Source organism: Myotis brandtii, unplaced genomic scaffold (genome assembly GCF_000412655.1).
Source record: "Myotis brandtii unplaced genomic scaffold, ASM41265v1 scaffold475, whole genome shotgun sequence".
NCBI classification, from domain to species: domain Eukaryota; kingdom Metazoa; phylum Chordata; class Mammalia; order Chiroptera; family Vespertilionidae; genus Myotis; species Myotis brandtii.
The window spans coordinates 1,055,725-1,065,778 of NW_005368148.1; positions in this window are offsets into that span (position 1 = coordinate 1,055,725).

Consider the following 10,054-nt stretch of genomic DNA (forward strand, 5'->3'; position numbering starts at 1 on the left):
ATTTGGTTCCCAATCAGGGCACATACCGGGGATGTGTATTCAATCCCAGGTCAGGGTGAAACGATGTTTCTCTTTCTTTCTCCCTTCCTCTCTTTCTAAAATCAATAAGAACATTAAAAAACAAACAAACAAAAACCACCAAGTGCCAGGCAGAGGGGGGAAATTGTAAAGGACTAGAGTTAGGAAAAAGGTAAGAAGTGTCCTGGACAACTGTTTTTAATTAAATCGAAAGGTCCTGAATATGAATAAGTCAAGAGATCAAGTAAGACTGAAGATATTTTAAATAACTTTTCTTAATCCAGATGGCTATTTGAAATGATTCATGTATTTAAAGACTGTCAAATAGGTAGTCTTTTCAAAGACAAGTACTGTACCTCTTTGACCATTCACACTCCTTAATGACTGTATAATGTAAATTTGGTTGGCCTGCCAACAGGTCTCAAATGGGCTATTCAAAGTACCTCACGCCCTTAAAACCCTGACAATGACCAACTGGACTAGTAAACAGTTCATCAAATACCAGAAAATTCATTTGCTCATCAGCAGCCAGTGTTATCATTCTCAAGAATTTTTTTAAGACTAACAAGTACTCAGTGGGTAGAAAGCTCTTGAGCTGAAAGGCCCTGTAGATTCCTGAGGTTTGCATTTGAGAATATAGAGATTAGTTTAAGTAGGAAAATAGGGAAATGCTGTCCTAAAAAAAAAAAGAAGTAGAAGAAAAAGAAAAGAAAGCAAAAGTAAAGAAAGAAAGAGGTAGACACTTGAGGACTGAAAGAGTTAGGAAATAGGGAAATGCTGTCCTAAAAGAAAAGGAAAAAAAAGGAAGTAAAAGTAAAGAAAGAGGTAGACACTTGAGGACTGAAAGAGTTAGAGAAAAATAGAGTAAGTTCAGTAGACTTCATTTTGTCCATTGAAAATCATGCTTACAATTATGTTTTATTCCATTGATATTCATATCCCTTTTCCAGTATCTTGTTTGTTCTCCAAAATAATGAAGTATGTGCTGTATAATACTCAAGGGAAAAGCAAGTATATTTATTTCTTCATGTCACAAGATGAATTCTACTTGAGTTTTATTGGGGAAAAAGTTAAGCCAAAAAAAAACAAACACACACACACACACACACACACACACAAAACCATATTACATTGTTTTCACAATGAAAGAAAAAAAATTGAATCATTATGCTCCTGAATTTTCAGGGGATTACAAGATCCAAAGGAAAAATATTTTCTGCCTAAAAGAAAAATATTTTTAATGATCTTGGGCTGCAATGTACAAAAATCACAAAGGAAGAGAGGAGACCTACTTTATCAAACAGCTATTTCCAGGTTCCATATATAGGCCTAGAGATAAGCAATTGAATAAAGTCATATTTAAATGATATAATTCACAATCGTTTAGGAATTTTCATTCTTTCCAACAAAGTAAATAGTAAGAATACATTCAGTAGGAGGACAAATATTTAGAAGAAAATAATGACCAAAACCCTAAGGGCAGCATGCTATATAGAAGAGCAGCTGGCTATCATTTCATAACCGTGCCATCACAATGATTTTTATAAAATGAATTCTTTGCAAAGAACATAGAGCACAAAGGACATTTCATATCAGCTTGAAAGAACCAGTGAAAAGAAAGAACTGGATATGCTCAACCTATTCTCACCTCAGAAATCTCCACGTCTTCATGGTTAAGTTTAGATACATTCATTGGGTTTCTCCTTGTGAGTGAAGAGGAGCTTTAGATTATAATAAGTACATTCCTGGCCAGGTATCTCAGTTGGTTACAGCATTGTCCCAATACACCAAGGTTGCAGGTTGGATCCCCAGTCAGAGCGCATGCAAGAATCAACCAATGAATGCATAAATAAGTAGAACAACAAATCTCTCTCTCTCTCTCTCTCTCTCTCTCTAAAACACCCCCTCTCTCTCTCTCTCTCTCTCTCTCTCTCTCTCTCTCTCTCTCTCCAATCAATAAAAACAATTATAATAACTATGAGCAGCATGAGCAGAAAGAATGAATTCTTCTTAACAGAGATTTCTGTAAAAGAGACAATTTATGGTAAATCTAGATACACTTTGACCAGAATAGACAGTCTCTCATTATGAGTATCTATAACTATATCTGAATGGGAGGTTTTTAATCTGAATTTTATTTTAAGTTTAAAGTAACTTAACTTATGTATACATGCATGTAACTGCAAGAAAATATTACTGAGTAGATTGGGTAAGATAGTTCTGTGGAGATAAAGATAGCCAAATTTAGACACAGATTTGTTGAGTAATATATACTAGCAGCATGACTTGGCAGTTTACCTTCTCAATTTCCTTGTCTATATAATGGAAAGAATAAGAGTGCATATCTTATACTCTTGTTGGGAAAATTATATAAAATAACCAATTAGCATAAACCTAATTCACACTAGGAACTCAGTACTATAGAGTGATGATAATGATGATCATGACCATGGCTATCAACAATGACCTGAATCTCTAGCTCCTCCTCACTGAGGATCTGCTTGGAATTTTCTTTAACACTACCAACTAATTTTCAATAGCCCCTGTCATTCAAGTAGTTTTCCTATTGCTAATTGATGTAGAACCAAATAATTGTCATAGAGATGGAATTGTTTGGTAGAGACTAAGCATACTTTCCCTCACAATTCCTTGGAAACGTTCCCTAAGGAATTCTCTCAGAACTACAACAACAAAAATCCCAATGTTTTTAAGAATGGTCCTGAATATTAACATTATGAATATAAATGAGCTCTCTGATGCTCTTCTTTGTTTCCTATGGGAAAAGGTTGTCAAACTACACACAGCACAGACACACACAGAGAAATAAGCAATTTTATTCGGAGATCCCAAAGGCTGGTTTTAAATCTCTCAAGGCTCCAGCTTCCCTCCTGGAAAATAGGATAAAGATATTTACAAACTCATTTGTATTTTCCCATTAAATAACCATATATGACCATTTTTAAAGACCCCGCTCTTCTTCCACAGTAAAGATAGCCTTACCTGGCATTGAAGGAATGGCATTTGCAAGGATTTATACTTGCATTAACCCTCTTTGCAATAATGGATAGAGCTCCACCATAAAGGAAGATCCTATTAATAACAAATTTTTACATTTAGCAGCAATGAGTTTTACAGTAAGTAAAATAGCTGAGTTTACCTTGAGGTTCATAAAATTATAAAGCTGAATATTGAGATTAAGTTCCTAATTAAGACATCTTCATCACTACACACTGGCTTAATACCTGAAATGTTTGCTTTATCATCTAGTTTCTAAACTATACAAATAGCCATGTCTCCATTTGGCCATATTCTTTGCTACTATTATTTATTAAATTGCTACAAGTGATTTTTAGATAACTGACCAGAAAGACAGTAGTCCTATTTACTTGACATATATTGTGATATGAAAACCCTCAGGAAAAAAGCAAAAGAAGAATCATTACTTGTTTCTAAATATTGGTGAGTGAAATGAAATACAGTAAAAGGAAAGAGATTGCTCCTTTAGCTTTATTAGTGAGATAGTGGGATTATTAAAGCAGAATTTCTTTTCATGGTAATACCATGACCCTCATGTAGATAAAAAATTAACACACAGCAATGCTTTCATTTAACTCGTTATTAAATGAGAAAGTCAGGAGTATTTTACAACCAGTTCAAAGGAAAATTCAAAGATAGGCACATTAAATAAACCAGGAATATTGACATAAATCTACAAATGGAGATAATACTCACTTTTCTACAGAGGAGCTAGATTTGTCCCTCCTCTGAGCCAAATTATTTGCTTTTTATATACAGAAATTATTTATATTGCTATCTAAAATTGGAAGTGTTATAAAATAGCTAAAGAAAGGCACAGAGCCTCCACATAATTGGGATCAGATAACTGGGATGGTTGTGCTATAGAAATGCATAGTATTCATGGAAGCACAAATTTTCTTCTAGAAAATATAATGCTTTTAAAAAATATATAAGCACAAAATTACTCCCCCCAAGAGGATGAGACAGTAGAAATCATAGAACACTAAGTTGAAAATTCTGTTGAGATATAGTTTATACCATTGCTTCTAACTATGTTAGAAAATATCAGTCACATTTAATTATAGGACAGCAATTAAGTACCCTGCTGCATGATCTACATTGAAACAAGATATGCTTCTGATCAAAAGGAATTTGTAGGATTGGGCAAGAGGAGGCAAAAATACATTCCATCCTAATAAAAGTATAACATCAGGAAGCCTGCCTGGAGAAGAAATGGTATTACTTTCATGGTGTATGAACATTATGATTGCTGCAATTCTCTTTAAGAGATTTTTCAATCCCACTAGATTCTAACTCTTGACTAATAACAGTTTGCAAAATACCAGCATAGATTTTACCCAGGAGGATCACATGATTCCCCTTTAAGGGGAAATGGCTTCTTAGCTCTGTATTTAAAGTACAGCATGTTAGAAAATCCTTCTCAAACAGGAAACAAGTCACTCTGTTGTGGGGTAGATAAAGAAGGTCTGAACTATAATTATCTTAAATAAATAAGGACGAAGGAAAGGGATGGTTTAGCAAAAAAAAAAATCTGCAACTGATTTTCTTGATGTTTTCATTAAATATTGGTGAGTGAAATGAAATACAGTAAAAGGAAAGAGATTGCTCCTTTAGCTTTACTAGTGAGATAGTGGGATTATTAAAGCAGAATTTCTTTTCCTGGTAATACCATGACTCTCATATAGATATAAAATGAACACACGGCAATGCTTTTATTTAACTCATTATTAAATGAGAAAGTCAGGAGTATGTTACAACCAGTTCAAAGGAAAATCCAAATATAGGCACATTAAATAAACCAGGAATATTGACATAAATCTACAAATGGAGATAATACTCACTTTTCTACAGAGGAGCTAGATTTGTCCCTCCTCTGAGCCAAATTATTTGCTTTTTATATACAGAAATTATTTATATTGCTATCTAAAATTGGAAGTGTTATAAAATAGCTAAAGAAAGGCACAGAGCCTCCACATAATTGGGATCAGATAACTGGGATGGTTGTGCTATAGAAATGCATAGTATTCATGGAAGCACAAATTTTCTTCTAGAAAATATAATGCTTTTAAAAAATATATAAGCACAAAATTACTCCCCCCAAGAGGATGAGACAGTAGAAATCATAGAACACTAAGTTGAAAATTCTGTTGAGATATAGTTTATACCATTGCTTCTAACTATGTTAGAAAATATCAGTCACATTTAATTATAGGACAGCAATTAAGTACCCTGCTGCATGATCTACATTGAAACAAGATATGCTTCTGATCAAAAGGAATTTGTAGGATTGGGCAAGAGGAGGCAAAAATACATTTCATCCTAATAAAAGGATAACATCAGGAAGCCTGCCTGGAGAAGAAATGGTATTACTTTCATGGTGTATGAACATTATGATTGCTGCAATTCTCTTTAAGAGATTTTCAATCCCACTAGATTCTAACTCTTGACTAATAACAGTTTGCAAAATACCAGCATAGATTTTACCCAGGAGGATCACATGATTCCCCTTTAAGGGGAAATGGCTTCTTAGCTCTGTATTTAAAGTACAGCATGTTAGAAAATCCTTCTCAAACAGGAAACAAGTCACTCTGTTGTGGGGTAGATAAAGAAGGTCTGAACTATAATTATCTTAAATAAATAAGGACGAAGGAAAGGGATGGTTTAGCAAAAAAAAAAATCTGCAACTGATTTTCTTGATGTTTTCATAGCCAGTAAACACACACAATATAATAAATGAATGAATGGATGAATGAATGAATGAATGAATGAGAGAGATAGCCCTATGCTTTAGCAGTTTAAAATCAATTTGAGGAGAAACACATGAAAAACTATAGATGAATGAATGAATGAATGAGAGAGAGAGAGATAGCCCTATGCTTTAGCAGCTTAAAATCAATTTGAGGAGAAACACATGAAAAACTATAGCAATAAGAAAGGAAGCAAAGCCAATGCTCTTTGGGAGACATACTGATCACCATCTAAGGTTAATAATTATGGTGTCCTCACTTAATAATTATCTACAAGGGTCAGCCCCAGGCCCAAAAGTGTCATATTTTTGTTGGTGACAACTTTTACACATACAAGAGCTGAGAGAGAAAACATGTAAAGAACAGTATCAAGTAATCAGGAATTTGGTATGTTCTGAAAATCTTCCTGTGGCTAAGGTGTCCTATTTTTATGGGAACACACACATTTAAATTTATTCAAAAAATCAAAGGAAATGGTCATATTTACAACTCTCTGGAATACCTGAAATAGCTATAAAGTTTGCCTTCACAAAGCAACTTTGTTGTACATTTCTATAAAACATCATCTGCATATTGCATTGTATGCCCACCACCCCAAGTCAAATAATCTTGAAACTTATATGACCCTATTAACCAATATCACCCAATACATTTTTTTAAAAAGCAACTTTGATTCCTTACCTGTCCAATTCTTTCTCTCTTTTTGTCTTTACTTCCATTGCCTTTGGGGTCAAATTAACAAAATCTTCTCTAATACCAAGGTCCATCAGCTTAGTACCTAGGTTTTCTTCTATGTAATTTATTGTTCCCAGTCTTATATTTAGGTACCCCTCTGTTCAGCCTAATTCATGATGGCCGAAATATGGAAACAACCAAGATGTCCTTTGATAGATGGTTGAATAAAGAAGATGTAGTACATATATACAATGGAATACTACTCAGCCATAGAAAAGATGAAATATGGCCATTTGTGACAACATGGATGGACCTTGAGAATATAATGTTTTGCAGCTAAGGCTACAGCATAATGAAAAATGATCTTTTGTTCACCATTTTACTCTGGCGATATATGTTCTCTGTGGAAACTTAGAGTACTTTGACAGAGTATTTTTTTTCCAAATAGCATCTTAATCTCACCTTCTTGTGGCAATTATAATTCTCATAAATCATAGAAACAGCGTTTTTCTCTGATTACAATGGTACCATGGCCCTTTCCTGGACTCGGGTCCTAAGCAACATTTGAACTAGATGCAGTCTGATTGGTTCCAGGATCTCTATGATCATAATACAGTTTCTTGACATACAAGAACAATAGGTAAAAAATCATGTGAAGCATTTCAGAGGTGAAAAAAAAAATTACTAAATTTTCTACTAGCTCTGCAATTTGTGAAACAGTCATAGTGCTAATGGTTCTGCAACAAGAAGAAAAATCACTGATTGTCTTTGTCAAAATGAAAAACTAAATACAAGAAAAGCTAAGCATTCTGGGAGATGCTTGACAGTTCTCATCAGTACTTCCCATAGTTAGGAAGAGCAACTGTGTCCCTGATGGTTCATGGGATACCCGTGGCACAAAAGCTACACATGGGAGAAGGTATTAGGTCTGATCAAATAATTGAATCGATACGCCCTCCCCTGGGAACTGACCTTTAGGCCACCTCACAATGGACATTCCACTTGCTAAGACCATTATCTCTCCCCTCCGGAGTTTCCCAGAATCCGGACCTGCACAGGGAATTCTCCGTCCAGAAAAAGCCCACCAAGAGTCCTTTAAAAACCTCTGATTCCCAGTCTTTGGGTGCTGGCACCATTTTGGGACTCAGCCCATCTGGTATCCAGATGACCTAATATATTTATTATCCCCTACCACTTTGGCCTTGTGCGTTCCTCCTTCGGCGACCCTAACAGAAGGGAGCTTCGATACATGGAGCACAGTGTCCAGGAGCTGCTTTTGAATATGGCCTTTTCTGCCCCATGAATGAGTAGAAGGAATGAATCCAGAGAAATAGATTTTAAAATAAAATTCTGTTACTTTTCCTGAAAACATATAACCCTCTCACTCTGGCTTTTATTTTCCCACTTTTGATGAGCAATTTTTACAAGAAATGTTTTCTTTTCCTTTTAGCCTTACTTATAACAAAAGCAACTGCAGGCATGATAAATGACAATTAACACTTAATCTCATTAGAGAAAAATTAGCCAAGGGAGGAGATTGTGGCAGACTGGAGAACTGTTTCTAAATGTGGCAGCTGCTATTTAATTCCAATAATTGTTGCCTGTAGAAACAGAGAGTCAGTGTTGCCAGATCTCCCATTACTTGGCAGAAGCCAGAAATATGATATTTTTTCCAAAAATATATGAATGATAAGTATTGAGAATTACCAATAATTAAAAAACGAACAAAGAAAAAAACAACAAAACTTGGTAAACCAGAACATGCAGGCTAAACAAAACCTACGTGAAGGTCAATTTTGAGACATAAATGTGAAACTGCTACCTGAAGTTTTTAAGGCAACTAAAAGGACATGAAGGTTTCCTCTTGTTTTATGTGCTTTACCACTAAAACGAAACACAAGTTCTAAGTATATACAGTGCTATGATTTAAGGATGATCAAAAGGATTGAGACAGCTCTTCACTGTATAGAATCACCTTTCTTACTTTCAAGCCAGATGAGGTTTGTGTTTTCCTATTGTTCTAAAGTGTCTGATGGTCTAATTACTATAGCTCGAATCAGGCCAAGTAGTGATTCAATTACCTGATAATGCATGATTTAGCTGGACATTTGCATAGAGTTCATGCACTCCATTGACATTTTTATTATAAATTTCACAACTTGATTTCTTGCTATACCAGATAAAGGCATTCACACTTAACAGGCAAAACCAGAGAGTTATGTACATTCATCAGGTGGTATCACATAGTCAGCCAGTCTATGTAAGTGGGTTTTATTAAAAAATAAATTTTAATGTTGATGGCCTAAAGCAAAAAAACTCTCTTATAAAATTGGTCATTAGCATCTAAGAAATGTTTACATTATCTTATTTATAACCGATTACTTAATTTAAAAAAACAAGATTGAAATCTGTTTTGTACTTGAATAAAGTAAATCTTTGCATTTGGTACAAACAAATTATTAACTAAATAATCTATCCTATATAATAAAGAGCTAATATGCTAATTAGACAAATAGCCAGAAGACCTTCCGGACAAAGCCGGGGTTGCGAGGGCCTGTGAGGGCCGGCTGAGGCTGCGAGGGCCAAGACCCTTGCACGAATTTCGTGTGCAGGGCCTCTAGTATATATATAAAAGGCTAATATGCAAAGTGTCCCCTTGGGAGTTTGACCAGGAGACCCGGAGTTTGATCACTTGCTATGATGTGTGCTGACCACCAGGGGGCGGCATGGAATGAAGCAAGGCTCCGGCAGGCAGCCAGCAGCCGTCAGCCAGGGAAGGGAAGCCCCGGCTGGCAGCTGGAAGGCCCTGATCAGCCCTGATTGCCGGCCAAGCCTAGGGACCCTACCTATGCAGCAATTCCGTGCACTGGGCCTCTAGTAAATAGATAAGGTTCTAATGACTGTAAACTTTCAGTAACTATACCACCAATAATCACAGCTCTTCCAGATAAACTTACAAACCAGCTTTCAAGAGCAACACATTGCCACTTTCAGACTATTCAATAAGTCTTTTTGTGATGTCCTCATTCAATGAGAATAAGAAGCAAAATGTACAGAACAATGTTTCCTGAGACTGTGAAGGAGACCGTTATTCAACACTAATGGCAAATATATCTACATGTCACTAGCAACTCCGTCTCCGAGCTCAGCTATAAATGTTTGAGCAACTTCCAATGAAATATTTATGACAGTTTCCCTCTGAGAAATAATCGCAATCTCCATAATGCCTGTGATGGGAAAATGGAGTTTGGGAAATGTATGTTTCTTTATGGTTCAGTGGAAGTTCAGCCTAAGAGTATCAGTGAACAAGGAGGTTTGGTCATCCCAGTCTTCCAGCTGGCATGGTAGTCAGCTGCACAACTTAAAGGTTCATGAGGATCTTCCTGGGTAAGGGAGTTTTTCTGTGAATCGCATGCTTCTTACTGTTTCCAAATCATTTAGAACTGTGTCAAGGTCTTTGTAAACATTGTAAAGCTGTGCAAGACTGGCTTTTTGAGGCATGTATTTATGACATTGATTAAACAGAGAGTGCAAAATGTCACTGGCATCGATGTTTATGATATTTCTTGAATTCA